Source organism: Oryctolagus cuniculus, chromosome 13 (assembly GCF_964237555.1).
Source record: "Oryctolagus cuniculus chromosome 13, mOryCun1.1, whole genome shotgun sequence".
Classification (NCBI taxonomy): Eukaryota; Metazoa; Chordata; class Mammalia; order Lagomorpha; family Leporidae; genus Oryctolagus; species Oryctolagus cuniculus.
Genome location: NC_091444.1, coordinates 101,288,077 through 101,310,678, shown reverse-complemented (window position 1 = coordinate 101,310,678; position 22,602 = coordinate 101,288,077). Strand labels below are relative to the sequence as shown.

The window sequence follows — 22,602 nt, the reverse complement described above, 5'->3', positions numbered from 1 at the left end:
CATACCAGCATCCAAGCAGTTATGATACCTGAGCGTGTAGCTCGTTCCCAAGTCAAACACCACATGCAACACACTGATGGTGAAGGCAGACGCCAGATGGAGAAATCCTCACTACAAAGAGTTTCCTTAGGTAATGCGGGAAGGGCTCTGACGGTGTCAGCCCCACATGTGTCACCTTGTATGAGCATTCGACGGCAATCAGCAGACGTGGGAAGCATTCTGCACCCTCCCTGCTCTTCCCAGAAGCGGGGCACAAGCTGCCTGTGTGCAGGTGCCCGACCCTGCTCCCTCCGTGCCAGGAAGAGAGGGTGACGCCTGATCCCCTCCCAGGAGACGGGAGTGAAACAACCCCATCTTCTATTCATTCCCCTCATGTACTTCCTACTCACTCCCCACCACTTATCTTCCCTGAAGTCAAACCCTCTTTCCTTTATTGTGCAGGGTCTACCAGCTCCCAAGTCTAACACTTCTTTACCATCATTTCCTCTGCAGGCAAAAATATTAAGAAAATTTGTATTCCTTTCTCCCCTTCGACCAAACATTCTGTTAAAGTGCAGGCCCCCATCGCAGGACACAAAAGGGCAAAGAGCTTTCCTTCCCTAACAAGCATTGAGTAATAGGTTTTACGTTCCAAATGACATACAAGTCAATTACTTTTCCTAATCCTAAAACGTCAGAGGACGGAGCACACTTGAGTGTGCCAAGTCACTGGTTGGTTCTAGAATATTCTCTCATGTGCCAAGGTCCCCCCACACTTTCTAAGGAGCCAGAAACCCGAGAGCCGCACGCAGCTGATTAAGAATCGAGGCCTCACGCATGGTTGTCCTCCCAGCCGGGTGCTCTGTCTAGGAAGCCGCAGGAAGGGAAAAGGCGGGGTCTGTGGACCACGGCAGGCTGTTTCTTGGCAGCTGGAAGGGGGCCTCTCCGGCAGGATCTTGCTGGATGAGGCGCTGCACAAAGTGGGGCGGGACTCAAGCCCTCCTCTGCTCTGCTTCTCCAGGGACCCATAAGGCAGTGCCATCTGGCTGCTCCCAGGGGCTGTCCAGACACAAGGCTCAGGCACACCCCAGAGAGGCACTGGGCCGTTTGCATGGGCAACAGGCTCTGCCCCCACCCCCCTGTGGCCTTTTCCCTCTCAGGCTGCAGCTGAGTTCTTGCAGGAGCCACCTTGGAGCTGAGCAGTCACCAACATGGCTGCCAGGCGCCCAAGCACGCAGGAGGGGACTCTGTGCCCCAAGCAGCCACTCAAGAGCCAGGGAGCCAGTGCGGTGCGGCTCAGGAGGGCGCCCATCCGGGCCCCCAAGGGGAGGATACACAGGCGGTGCCCACGGCTCTAAAATTTAAATTGGAAATGCTTAGACCCAGTGGTCCTGGGGCAGGCGCTCTGGTGCAGTGAACTGCACTGCCATTTGGCAATGCAGGCATCTCCTACCCAAGCACTGGTTCAAGTCCCGGCTGCTCCACTTCCCATCCAGCTCCCTGCTGATGTGCCTGGGAAAGCAGCGGAGGATGGCCCGAGTGCTTGGTCCACGGCCACCCACGTGGGAGACCTGGGTGGAGGTCCAGGCTCCTAGCTTTGGACTGGCCCAGCCCTGACTACTGTAGCCACTTGGGGAGTGAACCAGTGAATGGAAGATTCTCTCTCTCTCTCTCTCTCTCTCTCAACCTTGGCAAAGAATACGTATCTTAGGACACTTTCAGCGGCAGGGAAGACATGTCTCAGCGGAGACGGAGTCACAGCGACCGCTGCGTGAGGAAACAGGAGGGCGCGGAGCTGGGCAGTGGGTGCTGGCTGTGAGCTGCCCACGCTGGAGACTTCTCAGCACGGGACACGGAAGCCTAACCAGATGCAGGCAGATGTCTACCACCAGGGTCAACGGTGTTGCTCCTCAGCAGTCGGCTTGGAACCCACAAGAGCTTGGACCAGAGATGGACCGGGCACAGCCGAGCCCCCTGCGGCGGCTCAGCCACGACACAGAGAACCAAGGTCACGTCCCCACGGCCATCGCTGCTTTTAAAGGCTGGTAACACACAGACACAGCCATAGACACACAGACACACACAGACATACACATACACACAGATATACACAGACACACAGATATACACAGACATACATACACAGACACACACATACACACACATACAGACACGCATACACACATAGACACACACACACATACAGACACGCATACACACACAGACACACAAAGACACATATAGTCACACACAGACACACAGACACAGACATAGACACATATACACACAAAGACATACACACAAAGACATACAGACACAGATATGTCGCTCCCCCTCTTTGTGGAGGAACAACACAGGACCCTGCGCTGTTCTTTTGTCTGCTCGGCCCTCCCCGGGTTTGCTGCTGGTTCCTCCCGGGTTGGCTACCGTCCCTTCCACCTCCATGGAAGGGCGGTTCCCCCTGCCACTTTCCCCACTTCCGCGGGGGAGCGGCACACCGCCGGCCGGCTCTCTCGGGGGCTGCTCAGGTGTTCCTTCAGATAGATGTTCCCCTTAGATGTTCCTGGTGCATGTTGTCTCTCTCCTCCTTTATAGTCCTCTTCCACCAATCCCAACTCTGCTACCCACACGCCGAGTACGCTGCTCTCCTCCAATCAGGAGCAGGTCCTGCTGTTTATTGGTTGAACTGGAGGCAGCTGTGTAGAAGCTGTTTCCTCCTCTCCCAGCGCCATATTGTAGGAGAGCAGATGCATAGAATAAGTCTTAATTCCAGTAACAGTCTAGTCCCAGTTGCTCCCCACAAGATATACACATACACACAGATCTACACAGACACACAGACATACATACACAGACACACACATACAGACATGCATACACACAGATATACACAGACACACAGACATACACAGACACACACACACATATCGATACGCATACACACAGAGACACACACATACAGACACATAAAGACACACATACACATATAGTCACATACAGACACACAAAGACATACATACAGATACACACACACATATATACAGACACACATATACATGGGCACACAAAAACATACACAGACACACAAACACACACACACAGAGACACACACACACACGGGCACACAAAGACATACAGACACAGATATACACATACACACAGATATACACAGACATACATACACAGACACACACATAAAGACACATAAAGACACACATACAGTCACATACAGACACACAGACACACAAAGACATACATACAGATACACACATATATACAGACACACATATATATGGGCACACAAAGACATACACAGACACACAAACACACACATACAGACACATAAAGACACACATACACATATAGTCACACACAGACACAGACACACAGACACAAAGACATACACACATACAGATACACACATACACACATATATACAGACACACATATACATGGGCACACAAAGACATACACAGACACACAAACACACACATACAGACACACATACACACAGAGACACATACACACATGGGCACACAAAGACATACACACACATAAAGACACACAGACACACATACAGACTGTGTATGTATAGACATACACAGACACACATATACACACAGGTACATGCACACACACATCTAGACTCTCACACATACACACATCCAGACACACACACACACATCCACACACAGAGACACACATTCACACACACACACACTCTCACACATACACACACACACACACACGAAATGATATGGTTTCCCTCCCGCAAGTCACGAGAGCCAAGTAATGACCACATTGCCCATTTTCAACTTGAGTAAGACAGAGAGACACAGAGGCTGAGCTAGGATTTTAAATTTCTGCTCTACTCCGGTTAAACAACAACACCACATAGTCATTTTCTCCATGGTGGAAAATGTAAGTCGTCTTTTTTTTTTTATGGATTCCTATAACTGAACACGAACCACACGTGGATGGCAGAGGACAGCAGCCACTCACTCTGATGAGAGACAAGAGTGTTTCTCCACAAAGCACAGAGACCTAGCGCTCAGATTCCGCATTTCAGACTGCAATCCTTTTTGAAAGATCACCTTTAGGGGAGGGTGTTTTGTCACAGTGGGTCAAGCCACCCCTTGGGACACTGGCATTCCCACATAAGACCTCCCGTTCAAGTCTCAGCTGCTCCACTTTCCACCCAGTTCTTTTTTTTTTTTTTTTTTTTTTTTTTTTTTTTTTTTTGGACAGACAGCGTGGACAGTGAGAGAGAGAGAGAGACAGAAAGGTCTTCCTTTTTGCCGTTGGTTCACCCTCCAATGGCCACCACGGCCGGCGCGCTGCGGCCAGCACACCGTGCTGATCCGAAGCCGGGAGCCAGGTGCTTATCCTGGTCTCCCATGCGGGTGCAGGGCCCAAGCACTTGGGCCATCCTCCACTGCCTTCCTGGGCCACAGCAGAGAGCTGGCCTGGAAGAGGAGCAACCGGGACAGAATCTGGCACCCCAACCAGGACTAGGACCTGGGGTGCCGGCGCCGCAGGCGGAGGATTAGCATAGTGAGCCGCGGTGCCGGCCTCCACCCAGTTCTTGCCAAAGTGCCTGGGAGACAGCAGATCATGGCTCTCGTGCTTGGATCCCTGCTGCCCATGTGGAGATCCGGATGGAGTTCTTGGCTCCTGACTTTGGCCTGGCCCAGCCCTGCTGTTGCAGCCATTTGGGGAGTGAACCAGCAGGTGGAACACCTCTCTCTCCCTCCCTCTGCCTTTCAAGTAGACACACATAAACAAACAAACATGAAAGCAGATCAGTCAGGGGGAACAGCACCCCAAAGCTTTGAGGACGGTATAAAGGAAGACTACACACACGTGTTTGAAAACCTCCTGGCACCCACGAGAATCCGTAAAACTCACAGCTCTGCCGCTGTGTCCTGACTAAGCCGCTGAAGAGGAGAGAGGAAGAGATGACAGGAGAAACAAAGGAAAGAGAACGAGGGGGTGGGGCAGAAAACAAGAGGGAAGGTGCAGGCTGGGAGAGGAGAGAGGGGGACAGAGGAAGCTCCCCCGGCGCTGTCCCCAGAGCCAGGTCAGTGAGGTCGGGGCACCTGGGCTTCTTAACCGTCCCAATGCACAGCTGAGCCAGGCTGCTTCCAGTCGCACAGTCCCCACGTCCATGGAAGCCCAGGGGCTCAGCTGCTCCGATGCGAGGCTGGAACAGAGCAAGTGAGCACTCGACCCCTCAGCCCCTGCATTTAGGCCACAGGGGACCACAGTCCTGGAGAAACAGGTGAGCCTCGGCCCCGCATGGGGAGGTGGGGCAACACCTGTTCTGATGTCAGTTACAACGCAAAGCAGTGGAGGATGACATCCCATAAATTCTCCCTGCCAGGACACTGCTCCTTTATTTTTTTTTTAATTAAAAACTGTATTTTTATTTATTTGAAAGCTAGAAAGATACAAATGGAGAGAGAGAGAGAGAGAGAGAGAGAGAGAGAGAAAAGAGAGAGAGATCTCCCATCTGATGGGTCACTCTCCAAATGCCTCCAGTTGCAGGGGATGGGCTGGGCTTAGAACCAGGAGCTCAGAGCGCAGCTCAGGTCTCTCGGCTCCTGCTGGCTCCCTGGGTGCACACGGGCAGGAAGCCGGAATCGTGTGCAGAGCCAGGACTTGAACCCAGATCTGGACTGGGGTCCTGACGCCAGTGTGGACAGAAGGGTGGTGGTGGTGACATAAATACAGCCCAGGAAGACACACGGCTGCTTCTCTCACACACAGAACAGCGTCTTTCCACGGCAACCAGCGACACCTAAAAGTCAAGATTCCGGCCACAAATTCACTCACACTCACACACACTCATGCAGTGTCACACGCACACACACACACACACACATCAGAGGCTGGGGGCCCCAGCGCTCACAAGCTAAGAGAACAGAGCACCTGCTCTTCCCTCCTACCACCCAGCCACACCCTTGCTCTGCACGGACAGAGGCCAGCTGGGCACACAGCGTCCAGCAGGCACTCAGGACGATGGGAAGCCCTAAATATATGATGAGCACTTAGCAGGCGGGCTCGGCCGGGTCTGTGCCAGCTCTCCCTCAAGCCACATCACAGAACAGGGTCCCGGGCACCCGCGTCGTCTCCGCCCACTGCCTGAGGGACAGCCTTAACTTTATAGCCGTCAGCTGAAAACACTTAAGAGCAAGCCAAGAAGCCCTCCAAGCCAATTTCTCCCAGAACCTCATGACCTTACCCCCAAACCAAACTTAGCAAAGAACAAACAGCAGCTGAAGGACACTCTGTGTCCAAATCAGAGACTCCGAGTCCCCCTAACCACCGTGTCCCTGAATTCAAAGCCCTTCCCGGCCACACTGCTCATTAGGCAAGCGCCGTCTCAGAAACTGGGCTTGGAGCACTGAGCTTAAACGTCACCAGCATCGGGAGGCTGGGCAGTGCGGGTCCTCCTGAATGCATAATCCAGAATATGCAAACACTTTAAAAAAACATTTGACTTGAGAGACAGCCGGACAGAGCTCCACCCACTGTTTCACTTTCCAAACACTCCCGACGGCTGGGGCTGTGCAGGGCCAAAGCTGGGATCCAGGAACCCAATCCTGCTGCCTCCCAGGGTCTGCGTTAGCAGAAGCCAGCGCTGGGCATCCGCCTAGGCACTGCTAAATGGGATGCAGGCGTCTCAGCCGCCAGGCCAGACATCGCCCCAGAAATGAACACTTACAATGTTCAAGACCACAAGAACCTACATACCTGTACCCAGCGTGTGCCTGTGTGTCTTTGCAGCCATATTAGATAGAGCATATACGTGTGCATGGGTGGGAAACACAGCGAATCCATAGAAAATTCTCCACTGCTATCCTACATTCAGTTTTGTTTTGAAAAACACGATGGTTCGGACTTTTTACCCTGCAACCCCAGGGTCAGGGACTACATGGGGAAGCCAACGGGCGCTGCAGTCCCATCCTTCCGCCTTCCATGGGCAAGTGCAATGCTCAGGTCCACTTCCTCTGATGCCAGGCCATCCAACACAAAGGCTGGCTGAAGTCCCGACGATTGACATCAAGTCAAGTTCAGCGGTCACTTCCTGGGTCGCACCTGCTCAACAGCCACCTGTGGCCACCTGCGGCCACCCCACAGGCCCTGTTCTGCATGAGTCAGCTTCCCCTTTGTGTAACAAAATACCCCAGGTGGCCTATCTTTGTAAAAGGAAAGAGGTGTGTTTTGGCTCGAGGTTTTAGGGGTTCAAGCCGGAGATCGGGTGGCCCCAGGGGTTTAGTCTCAGAGGAGGGTGCCGGATGACAAGGCTGGAACATGGATGGAGGAAGGATCACTGGGCAAGAAAGGCTGGGCCCAGACTCAGCCTTTTCTAACAACCTTCTTGTGAGAATTCTAGAATAATCGAAGGAGATCCACTTTCAGGCCGAAGCCACGCCCCCGAGGACCTAAAGACCGCCCACTAGATAGATGTGACCTCGGAACAGCTCCACCACCTCCCGATGGTGCCATCTAGGGTGGAAAGACACACACGTGGTACACACCTGAACTAACTGCCAGATGGGAGCAATTTCCAGCAACACAGACCGTCCAGCTCAGACCCGGGGGCTGCCCTGACCTGGTCTCCGTGGGGAGATGGAGCCCACACAAGAGCTGTAAGGCTCAGCTTGGGCATTCGCTGGACACCTCCACCCCCGTCCACAGCCACAATCAGAATGGGACTTCAGCCTCCTGTGCGTTGACTCTCAATGAACTGGGAGACACAGCCCCTTCAAAGGCAGCGTTGGAAACAAGGGGTCTTCTCCCCTGTCGCCCGAGAGTTCAGCGAAAGGAACACGTTCTCTATAGTTTGCGGAGAAATTCACACTCTCTCAAGCCTTTGCGTGGCGCTCCGTGTAAAGGCATCAGCTCAACAAGTGTTCTTTCACGGTGGTCATCGAGAACACAACTTCCCCACAATAACCACTTGGCTTTCCTTGAACTATGTTCTCTGGCAGCCTCTTGCTTTTTTGTCATCTGAGCTCATTAATTACAGAAAACATCACCACCAGCTCTCGTGTCAGCCAGAGGGATGTCCAGGGCATAAAAATTAACTCAGAAACTCTCCCCATTCAAACACCACGGAAGCTTTCCCTGTTGGGTCTCAGAGCCATCTGCTTACCCTTTGATTATCTTTTCTCTTCTAGAGCCCCAGAATAAACTGTAATTTATTTTAATGGAATAATTATCTTGCGGAGGACAAATGTGGAAACATTCACGGTGCTATGAATCAAGAGAGCCCTTTCAACGTGTGTGGAATGAAATGTAAAAATAGCGCAGACAGGAATGGCGAATGCAGCCATCTCCATCACGTCAGCTTCCCCAAGCGATCCAGATGACCCGGTGAGGGATCCTAGGAAGCAGGCCACACGGAAAGGCGCCGGACTCCAAAATGTCAAGTGTCACTGGCAAGACAGGGTCTCCGACGTTACAGGTGATCAACAGTTCACCCGACACGACTGAGCTCTCTCGAAAGCCACCTCAAAGTCTTCACCCAAAACGGCTTTTACTTCTGATTTTTGCAAAGTTTAATAAAGTTTTAGGATAAAGTCTGAACATCAGCAGGAACGCAAGTTGATTCAACGATTTATTTCTGTAACATCCCGGTTAAGTGACTCAACAATTTATAGATAGTACTTTACGACAACAGAGAGAACGTGGACCAAAAAAAAAAAAAAAAAAAAGATGTGTTGTACTTGTTCTTGACTTAATGCACCAGATTTTGAATTTTTTTTCTTTTTATTTGTTGGAGAGGCAGAGCTCCTATCTACAAGTTCACTCCCCAAATTCTTGCAGCGGCTGGGACTGGCCTGGGCCAGAGCCAAAAGGCACGAGCTCCATCCAGGTCTCCCAGGTGGGTGGCAGGGACCCAGATACTTGAGCTGCCTCCTGCCGTGTGCACTGGTGGGAAGTGGGAGTTGGGAGCTTGAGCCAGTATCGAACACCAATGTAGGATGCAGGTGTCTCAGTCGCTAAGGGGAAAATTTCAAGAGACAGAGAATGCTGACATAGGCTGACATCAAGCAGGAGAAGAATCTTCTTTGGGTCAGGAACCATGGCAGGTGACTTTCTTCCTTCCCCCAGCTTTATGGAAATATAATTAACCAACAGAAAATGGAACGAACTCAACGTGAAGCTTTGCTACATGAGTCAAAGTCAGTTCATGGAAAGATGCTGAAGGGTGGCTTCCAGAGGTAGAAGGGAAATGCGAGAGGTTAACTGGAGGGTGGAAATGCAGCTAGAATACGAATACATTGGGGCCCGTGTTGTGGGTCAGCTTCCTTTCTAATGGTCTGGGGAAGCAGCAGAAGATGGCCCAAGTGCTTGGGACCCTGTACCCACGGGAGAGACACAGATGGAGCTCCAGGCCATTGCAGCCATTTGGGGAGTAAACCAGCTAATGGAAAAATCTCTCTCTCTCTTCTCTCTCTCTCTCTCTTCTCTCTTCATCTTTCTTGGTAAAACTGCCTTCCAAATAAATAAAATAAATCTTCAAACACTGTATGGATACATTCTATAGACCTAATATCCAACATGGTCACTACGGTTAAGAATGATGTACTGCAATTAGCTAAGACAGTAGCTGTTATATGTCCTTCATACACATGCTATGTTAAATACATCTGAGGCCATGGCCGGTATTTGAGTTCTATTATCCAAGTGAGCACTTAGAAGACAAATGTAGGGTTGAAGATCAAGCGGATCACTCAGGACACATGCGTTTCCCCACCCCAGTCCCCAGCACACAGCAAGTGCTTGGGATATCACTGTTGCTGGCAGACAGCTGCCGGGCAGGGAGCTGATCCAGGGGTAAGAAAGCTGTACACGCACCTTATCCTGCTGCAAACAGGAAAACCTGCCTGTCTCTGCCATCCAGCTGGACTTCTGTCACCGCTGTCCAGTCTCCCATCAGGAGAAACAGTCAAAATCTACTCAGCATACAGCAGGCTAAAGTGCCAACAACAAAAACAAGCAAATAAACAAACACAAAACCAAACCCACAAAGCTTTAATCTGAAGTCATGGCCACAACTTTCCACAGTAGAAGGCTGAAGACACAGACCCGTGATCAGCCAAAAAGAAAAGCAATGGACTGCTCATTTCAGCACAGACAAGCCAAGGCAATGAGAAGATACCAAAAAATAAAATAAAATAAAGAACCTTTTTCCTCCTCGAAGCATCTCTGTCCTCCCACCTGGGACTACCGCCTTCCGGATCCAGGGTCTCCTTTCCAGAGAGAACCAGAATATTCCCAAGCTCTGGGAGATCTCTGCACTGCAGAACGCCGGGCCCTAGGAAAGACCTCAGAGACCTGAGGCTGAGTGGAGGCTCGCAGAGGTCAACACGCCAAGGTCAAGAGCACTCCAAGCCCTCCTCCAGGTCAAACACCTCGACTCCCCACCCCCACCCCAGGAGCACAGAGAACACGTCTCCGGCAGGCGTTGTGGGGAGGTGGACTGGGGGTGAGGGCAGCAGCACGTTTGCCTGCTGTCTGTCCTGGTCGCCGCATTATTTCACTTCGCCTTCTCAAAGCGACTTCCTTTTGAAATATTGAAGAGCTGTGAGCCTCCTAAAAGCCCCCGGAAGCCCCAGGAGAGAAGCAATGCCATCAGTTCAGATACATCTCAAGCCCATGGAAGGAGCCCAAGCTGAGGTCCGCACTTTGTCACCCTTCTCTGAAGCGCCCTACGAATTTGATGGACTCGTGCAATTTTTAATACGCAACACTCTGCATCAACAATGTAGGCAATCGTAAAGCCAGATGACGATGTGTGTGCAGCTAAGATGGACATCTGGGAGCAAGTAAGGCTAAGTGTCATCGGGAGAATGAGTGACTTCTTTATGGCACACTCCAGCAGTGTTGTTTTTCTCCCCCTAACCTGGCTCATACCTATGGAGCCAACGGCTGGGTGCAGTGTCTGCACAAACATTACACCACCACGTTGCGTATTAGCAGTTGCTAAAGGAATGGACTAGCCACAGAGCACACAAATGTAGCGGAAGTCTGGGATCGTCCCAGCACACAGGAAACAAAGCTCTCAGCCGATGCAGAAACGTCTGAGAAGTGTACACGCCAAAACACAGGGGCGGGCACCTCCCACAGGGAAGAAGATGCCCCAGTTGCTCCTGCCTCCAGCCTCAGAGTCCCGGCTCTGCTTCCAATTCCTGCTCCCTGGTAGTGCACACCCTGGGAGGCAGCAGGGGACGGCTCCCTGCCACTCACACGAGAGACCTGAGTCGATTTCTTGCCTTGGCTGTGGGGTTACTGCAAGTATTTGGGGGAGTGAACCAGCAGGTGGTCTCTCTGCCTTTCAAGTAAGTTGAAAAATAAATAATTCTTTATTAAAAAGTATTAACAGTGGGGCTGCTACTGTGGTGCAGCGGGTTAAGCCACCTTTCGCCAACACCAGCACCCGATATGGGAGCGCCAGTTTGAGTTCTGGCTGCTCCACTTATGATCCAGCTTCCTCCTAACGCACCTGGGAAGGTTAACTGCTTGGGCTCTGCCGCCCCTGTGAGAGAGACCCAGATGGGGTCGCTGGCTCCTGGCTTCCCCCGGCACAGTCCCGGCTGTCACAGTCATTTGAGGATCTCTGTCTGCCTCTCTTTCTCTCGCTCTCCCTCCCTCTCTCTGTCAATCTACCTTTCAAATAAAGTGCCAGTACTTTCACAGGTGATTTTAACTTTCAGAAACTACCTCTGAATTCAATAATTTCTAAGTTGCTAAAAAGCAAAAGCTTTGTTACTTGAGTTTTAGCAAGAGTGGTTTGTTCTTGCTGAGTGTATAACATGGCCTGAGTGTGTAACATGGGCATCTTTTAAGTCTGGGGCAAAATTAGGTACCATGTTACAGAATGGTAACGTGAGAGAGTATTTATTACTTATCATTTAGTAACATGAGAGAGTATTTAACAGAGAGTAGTATTCATTTCAAATCGCAAGATATTGAATGTAAACAAAATCTTAAATATCTAAAAATGCCAATATTTTGATATTTTTCTCAGTTTAATGAGTACAGCATCTGAGCTTACATTATTTTGCCAACTTTCCATACTCGGGATGGAAGTGAAACTCCAAATAGAAACACGAGGCCAAAACACAGTTCACAAAGTGTAGGAACTGGCCGGCACTGCGGCTCAATAGGCCAATCCTCCGCTTTGCGGCGCCAGCACACTGAGTTCTAGTCCCGGTTGGGGTGCCGGATTCTGTCCCAGTTGCCCCTCTTCCAGTCCAGCCCTCTGCTGTGGCCAGGGAGTGCAGTGGAGGATGGCCCAAGTCCTTGGGCCCTGCACCCGCATGGGAGACCAGGAGAAGCACCTGGCCCCTGCCTTCAGATCAGCGCAGTGCGCCGGCCGCAGTGCGCCTGGGAGACCAGGATAAGTACCTGGCTCATGGCTTAGGATCAGCGCGGTGCGCCGGCTGCAGCATGCCGGCCGCGGCGGCCATTGGAGGGTGAACCAACGGCAAAAGGAAGACATTTCTCTCTCTCTCACTGTCCACTCTGCCTGTCAAAAATAACAAAGTGTAGGAACTTTCTTTATAAGCGCCCTGTTTGTCTGCACCCAGCACCAGCTCACTCACTTTTATCCATTGTTTAACACGCAATTCTACCCATCAAGCATGTACAGAATGCAAGTCCTCACACAGATAACGAAAAGTTAACTCGTGATGAGCAAAGAGAATAAAAGCCAAATGAATATAAGAGTCCCCCGAAAAGTTGATGGAAGAGTAGAATTAAAGGATTATTTTATTTTGCTAAAAAAAAAAAAAGTGAAGAGCAACCCCTTGGCACAGCTTGGAACAGCGGCATCCCACTTTGCAGGGCCTGGTGTGAGCTCCCTCTACCTGCTTCTCATCCAGCCTCCTGCTAATGCACACCCTGGGAGGCAGCCAGTGATGGCTCAAGTCCTGGGGTCCCTGCCATCTATGAGGGAGACCTGGATGGAGATCCAGGCTCCTGGCTTTGGCTTAGCCCAATCCTGGCTGTTGCGGGAATTTGGAGGAGTGAATCAGTGGATAGAAGATGTCTGTCTTGTTCTCCATCCCTTTGCCTTTCAAAATTTAATAAAAATAAATTTTAAAAAATGAAACCCATGTACATAAGGGGGCTTCAAAAACTTTGCAGAAAATGCATTATTATGCAAATGTTACACATGGGTTCCAAAATGTTTTGTATCAAAATAAATATTTATTTATTTTCATCGCCTTGAGAGGGGAAAGAGAAAGAGGTCGCTCATCTGCTGGTTCACTCCCCAGATGCTCACAACAGGTGAGGCTGGGCCAGGCTGAAGGCAGGAGCAGGGAATTCAATCCAGGTCTCCCGTGTGGGTGGCAGGGACCCAAGTCTTTCAGCCATCACCTGCCGCCTCCCAGGAAGCCGGAATCGGGCGCAGAGCAGAGACGGGCACCAGGCACCCTGAAACAGGCTGTAAGTGTCCCAAGAGGTTTCTAATTGCTAACAATGAGGTTGATAACCAGAGAGCAGACAGAACTCAAGAATGCAGCAGTCTCTGGGCCCTGCTGGACGAGGGCAGCCCTCCCCACCTCCCCCAGGGCTGAGCTGGGATTTGACAGACAGGTGCTTTGAGGGCGAGCAGCAAGGTCACACAGCACTGGAGAGGCCCCGCGGGTCTCAGGGCGAGAAGAGCCCCTGTGGGTGTTGAGGAGCGGGTGAGCGGGGAGAGGAAGAAGCACCAGTCTGAGGCCGAGGTGGGGGCTTTATTTAGGGTGCAGGGAATTCGAGTCTGTTTGCAGGACCAGGAGCCAGGCAGTTCAGGAGGAGAGGAGTGGGCGATAACCAAGTAGGAGAGAATGGGAAGGGGCAGTATGGGAAACACAGAGGGATGGAAGGCAGCCTGGGGGGACCATGTGACAGCCACCCCCCCCCCCAACTCCCTAACTGGTGGCTCCCGGCTCAGTGGCTTAGCGGTGCTACTTAAACACCGGTCCTGGATCCGGGGTCTGCATCAGCTTGTTTGCTGTTTCTTGGGCCCCCCAGGACCTACAGGGTCCAAGCTGCACATGGACCAGGCCCCGGAGGGAGGCCCGGTGGAGCTGGTACCACACTGGTTTAATGCAGTGCTCAGTAAGATGGCACTGAGCTCAGAGGGCTTTGGCCTCCAATCCAGCTCCAATCTCAACCTCCCGCCTCGTGGTAGGAGCCCTTGGGCAGGCCCCTCCAAGCCTCTGGATTTTCCCTCCTAGTGTTTCTCAGAGGCTGTTATGAAAACAAATTGATGTGACTGCGAGGTAAAGACCTTGGCACGGAGCCTGGGGCACAGCAACAATGCTGGGATGATGCGTGCCCTCGGCCTGTCGGGTACAATGGCTTCATTATGTCCTGGCCTGGACCCCTCCAGGGAATGGGGTCACCTGGCCAGGGACCAGGCTGCAACCTCATGCACCCCCCAGCCTCGAGCTCAGAGCCGTGCACAGCAGAAGTGCTGCATAAACACGCACAGAAGTGGACAGACCCAGGTACCAGGCCCCTCAGTGATCCCAAAGCAAATAGTGCAATGAAGTCTTTTACCGTATTGACACAAAAACCAGTTGGACACGGGTTATGACCCGTCTGGAATGACAGGATCTGCTTTCGGAAGGGAAGCACGTGTGGCAAAACCCCCGCCTCTCTCACGTGCACCTGCGAGCGGCCGTGTGTCTAAGGGGCACCAGGCTCTCCCTGCGCCGATATCCGAGCGCTGCTCTCCTCCCAGGGGCCCACAGAGCGGTGTTACCTAAGAGGACCGAGCTTCGTGCCTGGGAAAAGCACCCCGTGCAGCCGTGGCCCTGGAGGAGTTTCTTTGTTTTGGGCAAGGCTCCAGTAACGAAATGGCTGACTTCATCGTTTAAGCACCTTCATTTCCTGTGTTGGCAAGAGCGTGGCTACAGAAACCCCGCAAGACACATCGGTCAGAAACCCCGCAAGACACATCATTCCGCTTGCGGTGCGAGAGCCGAGAGAGAGAATGTGCTACGCACCACACCTGCCTCTGAAGCACCAGGGCAGACGCAGAGACCGTGCGGCTCAGACCACAGGCACGCACAGCCCACGTGCCGGTACGGTGCAGCTGCGGGGGTGCCCACTGGGCCGGAGGCACCGGGCTGGACCCCAGGGGCAGCATGAGCACAGAGCCACAGGTGTCCTGCAGCAGCCCTGAAGGCCTGACACAGCTTCTGTGTGTGTCCACCTCATCGGCTGTCGCCTGCTGGGCAGAACGTCTCACAAGGCCGCGGAGGCCGGGCTGTGGCACCGGCGTGGTGAGGGACCCTGGAGGAGTGACACGCGCGGCCAGGACTCTTGAGGGACTGATTCTGAGGATGGACTGCATGGGGAGGGCTCCAGCTCCGGAGGCAGACGCGGAGGCCTTGGGGACACACACAGAGGGGTGGCGGTGGGGGACACAAGGTTGCTGGGCCAGGCAGTAGATGAGGAAGCCCAGGACTGCCAGGAAGTTCCAATCTGGGCATACCCCTGGTCCCCACAAGGCACCCCAAGGGCAAGGCAGCCCTGATGACTTGGGAGCTGCCTGGGGCACTGCTACCATTGGAAGGGGGCCCTGGGAGGTGGGGGGTCGCTCTGCAAAGCTCCAGCAGACACCCCTGTAAAAGCCCAGCGCCCCCTGCTTTGCACACAAGCTCCGGTATGAACTGTCTGCAGAGTTTTGCCAAAAGGCTCAGGCCGAATGGAAACTCAAGGGCAGCCAGAGTCCTGGGGGGCGGGAGGCAGCCAAGAGAGGCAAGGCGGGTGTCGAATAAAGGCCGACACCCGGCGTGGACCAAGACGTCCTTGGATGTGGAAGATTTTGCTCAGATCCCCAAAGTTTGGCCTGCAGCACCGCTGTTAGCCACGGTTCTGCCCACAGTCCCCCACCCCCACCCCATAACCAGCGACCCTGGTGGGAGGGGGCAGCCGGAACCACAACAGGGGGTGGGTGGCAGCAGAGTCGTGGGTGCTGTTGAGGAGCACCCCATGCGCGTGCACACTGGGCATTTACGGCCCTGAGCCTCACTGCCCCACTCAAGCCCCACGCCAGCCCCACGCCAGCCCCTCACCAGCAGCCGCGCCTGGAAAAACCAGAAACAGCCCCGGCATCTCGAGGCGCCCCCTGGGGTTACGGCAGTGGCTGCCCTGTGGAAGCCGCCACGGTGCTCACCGATGATGCTCTCCGCTATAAATATTCTGTTTTTCTACCTGATAAAAATAATGCCTGCCCATCCTCGTCCACCTGACCCGGGAGAAAGAATCCACAGTTTGTTTTTTTTTTTTTTTTAAAGGAGCAGTATGTCCGATCAACCTTAAAAGTTCCTACACCCCATGGCTGTTTTTTCAAAAGAGGCGAATCACCCAGCTCAATCGCACAAAGACCGCAGGTATCACCACATAGAGAGTCCCAGATCTACAACCCACAGCGCGTCTTCTGCTAAATTCTGCAGCATCACCGACTGGGGAAATCAAGTCTGGAGAACGAGTACCTCTCACTACAGAAGGATGTCCGCTTGCCCAGGGACCTCTACAGCCACATGAATCCATCAGAGAAGGGAAACAGCATCCGCCCGCTGACCCCCGCCCCGCACCTGTGATCTGATCAAAAGTCCCACGTGTGGGGAACAGACTTCCAGGAGTGACAACTCCACAGCAAGCACTAAGTTACAGACTAAGTTACAGGAGCCGAACTTTAGCCGTAGGCACCTCTGGGATCGCCAAGTGAGTCCTTTTGTTTTTCAGGGGGAAAAAATCCAATTATTCCAAACCCCAGGCTATCTACGGGAATAGTGGCAGTAACATTCCAGTGCCTGAAATCAACAAATCCTTAGGAAATAAGCTCAGACAGATGGCACTTAAAAAAAAAAAAAAAAAAGCAACCACTGTTTTTAGATTTATAGGAAGAGTTTTCACTTACTTCAAATTTCTGTATAATCCTTGTTCCTCTAAGTGAAAGGGAGAGGGGAACTCACACTGCAATTTCTTATTTTTTTTCCTAATTAAAAAATAAATAAATAAAGCCAAACACTCTAGCCGTATCGTCTAATCCAGCTTCGGCCGGCTGGCCGCGACTGTTTTCTTCCAGCCTCTTCTCAACGCACACCGCGGGTCCAATAGCAAAAAGTTCTACCGCGGTCGCGTTGTAGGAAAACCAAGGATCCCGATGCAAACAGGGCCAGTGCCTCTCTCAGGAGCGACGATGATTCAAAGCAGGATAAATTTAGAACGGTGCTTTCCAAAAGGCTTTCGGACAACCCCGGGCAGGAAAGAGGTGAGGGCTACATCCCTGAAGTGTGTCTGCGGAAAGAACACCAGAATAGTAGTAAAAAGAGTCTTCTATTGGAGGTGCTCCGTCCCCGGGTGTCCTTGAGGCTGCTCGTCCCCGATGTGGCCTTGGTGGAACCGTCCATGACTGGGTAAATGCACTTGAAACCTGAGGAGTTGCAGCCTGGGAGGATGGGACACAGGCAGTGTGGCAATCCTGCGAGGGGACCGGCCTTTTATGGCCTGAACTCGAGAGACTTGATACCAGCTAATGGCCCAGAAATAGCCTGAACCTCAGAGGAACCCATCAGCTGTTGCAACAGGCGCTGGCCAGCAGCCACTCACTCCACTGCCCGCATTGTCTTTCAACGCGTTCTATCGTGGCTGCCCACCGACCTGGCCACGGGCACCGAACGGGCAGACATGGCTCCGCTCTAGTCTTTTAGAGCCGAAGAAAAGCGCAGCCCATCGGTGAGCGAGCTCAGCTAAGGAATGTCCCCAGCATGTCTTATCTGTATGCACAGAGAACGCACGGCCAGCTCTTCTGGCCCATGACAGCCGCCGTCTCTGGATTCCTCACTGCTTCTAGCACACTGACGACCAGAAGGGAGAATGGAAGGACACTCTCTATCCCAACACATACGTTCTTGTCCAAAAACCAAGCATAGGCCTTTGCCGCCCATGGACCTCAGCTCACTCCTGTCACTTAAAAGGCACATGAACTTGAACTAATACAACCGCCATCTACACAGCACAGCCCCCCTTGGAACAGGCAACCGACTCCACTTTAGACCTTAGCTATCACAATGCTGCTTACAAAGATACTTACAATTTGGGGTCTCTGTTGTTAGGGAGAAGAGCCAAGTCTCCAGCACTCCTCGCCTCCAGGGAGGGGACACCCAGAGTGTCGGCTTTCTCAGACCACCAGCTGCCCCCGCTGGGAGGGAGGGAGGGAGGCCGGCCTCAAGGGGCTAGAGCTGCATTCCTGTTACTAATTAACCCTGCAGACAATGCCTCCTCCTCCCGTCCTGTGCCTGGCCAGGTGAAGATGACCATATTCTAGCACATATTTCAAAACAGCTGAAGCCAGGATTTCCACTGATCGCACCCCAAAGCAGCCACAGAAATGTTTTCAGTTAATAGATGAGCTTTCTGATACTGAGTCGCTCATCACACAGTGTACACCTGCATCGAAACATCCCTGTGGGACCCAGAAATCTGTATAGTCAGTGTGTCATTCACACACACACAGACACAGACACACACAACAGGACAGGTGTCATAATTCAGCACTGGCTTCAGGACCGTTTTGTACGAGGGTTAAAAACAATTCATGCAATCTTTCACCTGCTTCCAGGTGGCAAACCAAACCTCACAGTGCCCTCATCTCCGTCCTGGCCCTCGTCTTATTTTTCCCTTGGACCAATTTTGGCTTTCCCTTCTTGTTCTGTCACAGCTGCTGTCCTGGAGCAACACAGGGACAAAAACCAAATGAGAGTGTATGTAAACCAGCTGATTATCCGGGTCTTTAAACAGAAGAAAGGAGGAGAAAACTGAACTGCTGGCAATATAAAAATGCAGAAATTTTTTTCCTAAAATAGACTCACTCCCACTAAATAAATACCTATCCTTTGTAGGTCTCTTAAGCCATCACACACGGTGTCCCTGTAGCAACCGCCCGTGCACTGGAGTCTAACAAGGTAATGCTTCTTAGCCACGTCTTCTATTACAGTTTTGGTCTCTGAGATGCAGTCCCCTTAAACTCCTTCCAAGTTTTTCTGCCTAACTGAGCAAACTCACATCACACCCACTTCTTTTTTTTTTTTCTATTTTTTTTTTTTAATTTTTTAGCAGGCAGAGTATATAGTGACAGAGAGAGAGACAGAGAGAAAGGTCTTCCTTTGCCGTTGGTTCACCCTCCAATGGCCGCCGCAGCCGGCGCGCTGCGGCCGGCGCACCACGCCGATCCGATGGCAGGAGCCAGGTACTTCTCCTGGTCTCCCATGGGATGCAGGGCCCAAGCACTTGGGCCATCCTCCACTGCACTCCCTGGCCACAGCAGAGAGCTGGCCTGGAAGAGGGGCAACCGGGACAGAATCCGGCGCCCCGACCAGGACTAGAACCCGGTGTGCCGGCGCCGCAAGGCAGAGGATTAGCCTAGTGAGCCGCAGCGCCGGCCATCCATATCACACCCACTTCTTCCCACAAAATAACACAATAAAATGGAAAATCACACTTGATGAATTAGAATCAGGCTTTGGACCTGGTGGTTAAGATGTCCATGTCCCACATGAGTACCTGTGCTGAAGTCCTAGCGCCAGCTTCCTGCCAGTGCAGACCCTGGGAGGCCGAGGTGATGGCTTCAGGTGGGTGGAGCCTCTCCACTCATCTGAGAAACTTGACCATGGATGGAGTCCCAGGCTCCCAGCTCCAGCCTGGCACAGCCCCAGCTGTTGCAGGCATTTGGGAAGTGAATCAGCACATGGGATCCTCGTCTCCCTCTCTCCCCCTCTCTCTCTTTTCCTATCTCTCTCTGCCTCTCAAATAAACAAAACAAAATAAAGATTATGAAGAGCTAGACTTATACTAGACTTAGACATGTCCTTGACATTTGATAAGTAACTATTTCCCATTTTCTACTGTTTCATACTAGAATTATAACTGCATTCATATCTCCATAACACCTATTTTATACCAATCAGGAGCTTATGGGAATCAGAACTACAAACACAATACAGTTTATAATCCTTCCAAAGAAAGCAAAACATTGAGACACAGACCTACGTCAAAACATGCACGACTGATATTTTAAAAGTCACAAAGAGCCAAGGGAAAAAATCGGAGATGATCTAAATAAATCGACACTACGCTTGTCGATGGGAGGGGTCGGTGTAGTGATGATGTCAGTAATCCCTAAATTGACCTGTAAGTTTAACAGAATTCCTAGTGAAACCCTCCAGGGATTTTTGGCAGAAAAATACGAGTTTAATCTAAAATGTATATCAAAAGGCACAGTCCAGGGACAGGAGAAGATGCAAATGAGATGAATCAGTCCATCCCATCATAAGGGCTACTATGGTAACCAACACAGCACGGCATTGCTGAAGGGACAGATGTGTAAAGTAGGTCAATGGAACAGAAGAGAGAATCCAAACAAGGCCCCCACTAATATGCCCCAATGATACCTGTGCCTTTTAAAGATAGTGCTAGAGCAACCGGGCGTCCCATAGGAAAAGAAAGAAAAGACCCTTGGGTTAATCCTCACTGTGGTACATCCATGGCGTGGAATACGACTCAGCAGTAAAAAGGAAGAAACTATTGACACACACGTGGACTTGGATTGACAGTGTAGGGAATTCATGCTGTGAGAGAAAGCCCGGGGGGCCAGCTGCTGCCCACAGGGCCGGCATTCCATACAGGCACAGGTCTGAGTCCCAGTTGTTCCACTTCCTGCTAACACACCTGGGAAAAGCAGAGGAAGATGGCCCAGGTCCCTTGGCCCATGCACTCACATGGGAGACCTGGAGGAAGCTCCTGGCTCCTGGCTTCAGTCTGGCCCAGCCCCAGCCATTGCCACCATTTGAGGAGTGAACTAGTAGATGGAAGATCTCTCTCTCTCTCTCTCTCTCTCTCTCTCCCCTGCGTAACTCCACCTTTCAAATGAATAAAATATCTTTAAAAAAAAGCAAGCAAGCAAGGCTACCCCCAAATGCCGGATGCTGTATGACTGCACTCATACACGTTCCCCAGGTGAGAACTTTATGGCCATCAAGGACCCACAGAGGTTACTGGAGTTCAGGCATGCACAAGTGAGCCTCGTTCTAGAACTCTGGTGGACTGAGTGTATGGCGTCCGTGCCCTGGCTGGGTCAGGCTGTCAGAGTCTGGGACGACGTTAGGGTTGAGAGAAGCTGGGTAACAAGACGCACGGTATTTCTTGAGGCTGCATTTGAAGCCGTCATGATCTCAAAGTTAAAAGGGCACTTAAACGTTCTGTTCACGGAACACAAGAAACCCAGTTCAAATGAAACTTCCGGTACCGACTGGCTACTTCTCATAACTGCACTTTAAATAAACCTTTGGGGCTGGCGTTGTGGCGCAGCAGGTTAACACCCTGGCCTGAAGCGCTGACATCCCATATGGGTGCCGGTTCAAGACCTGGCTGCTCTACTTCCAACCCAGCTCTCTACTATGGCCTGGGAAAGCAGTAGAAGATGGCTCAAGTCCTTGTGCCCCTGTACCCGTGTGCGAGACCCGGAAGAAACTCCTGGTTCTTGGCTTCGGATGGATGCAGCTCTGGGCATTATGGCCAATTGGGGAGTGGACCAGCGGATGGAAGACTTCTCTCTCTCTCTCTCTCTCTCTCTCTTCCTCTCCTCTCTCTGTGTAACTCTGACTTTCAAATAAATAAATAAATCTTAAAAATAAATAAATAAATAAATAAGCTTTTATGGGGTTATCTACACTAATTGTACACTAACGCTGTCTGAAGTACTTCAGGTGGGAAATATTTTTTTGTTCCTCCAAGAAATTAAAGCTATTGATCTAAACGAAAATATCTGATACCAAATGCTGCTTTTTGATGGGATGGAACCCTTTTTTGTTCTGCCAAGGACATCTGGATATTTCTAACATCATAACATCCATCGCGGGCCACACAAAATGATCAACTTAAAAATCAGCCTGCTATCGGTTTATCCGATTTCAAGTCTCGCCTGAGCACACGGTTTTGCAAGCTTATCCAGTCTGGGCCAGGTGTTCCACACCCCTGCCTGGGCCTGGTGCCCCTAGGGCCTTGCCAGGGATAGGACAGGCCATGTGACATTCACAAGCCAATCCTCTCTGCCCAAGATGAGTGACTTCCCAAACGTGACCCACACTGGAGAAACAACGAGAAAACAACTCTTTGGAAAGAGGGGACGCCAGGTCATCTCAAATGCTCATGCTACTATAAATATCACAGCCAACAAGCTTCGGAATGGTGCCGTCCCACGCTCTGCTCTGCCAGGCCTCGTTCTGCAAACCCCAAGGACAACAGAACAGCTCAGCCCTCCACGCGGTGGAACGGGCACACGGAGAACCCAGGCGGGCCCGTGATCCTCTGGGATCTCACAGCATAAAACCCAGGTCCAAACCCACACAGCACTTTGGGAGGCCACACGCTAACTCAGGATTCCTCCTGCAGAGGATACCGGGAGGTGCCCAGGAGAGACGGGGCTGTGCCAGCCCACACGTGGGCTCCAGCTCCTCTCATCTCCTGCCCCCAAATCCTCAGCCACACTTGCCTCTCTACTTCTCTCCATCACATCCCGTGCGTCCATCCCACTGAGGCCCCACT

General features: G+C 51.8%; 1 protein-coding gene across 19 annotated transcripts in view; it reads right to left on the bottom strand.

The window, feature by feature from the left end:
* The window catches only part of SVIL (supervillin), a 202,420-nt gene that overhangs the window by 112,927 nt on the left and 66,891 nt on the right, over positions 1–22,602 (bottom strand). For 2 of the 19 annotated variants that reach the window (XM_051821609.2, XM_070056064.1), the window contains exon 1: positions 16,919–17,531. The exons of 16 other annotated variants lie outside the window; for them this stretch is intronic. The gene's annotated coding sequence lies outside the window, so the exon portion shown is untranslated. Of the gene's footprint in view, positions 1–16,918; positions 17,532–22,602 lie in introns of those variants that run through there. One more of the 19 variants, XM_051821621.2, reaches the window with a different exon arrangement.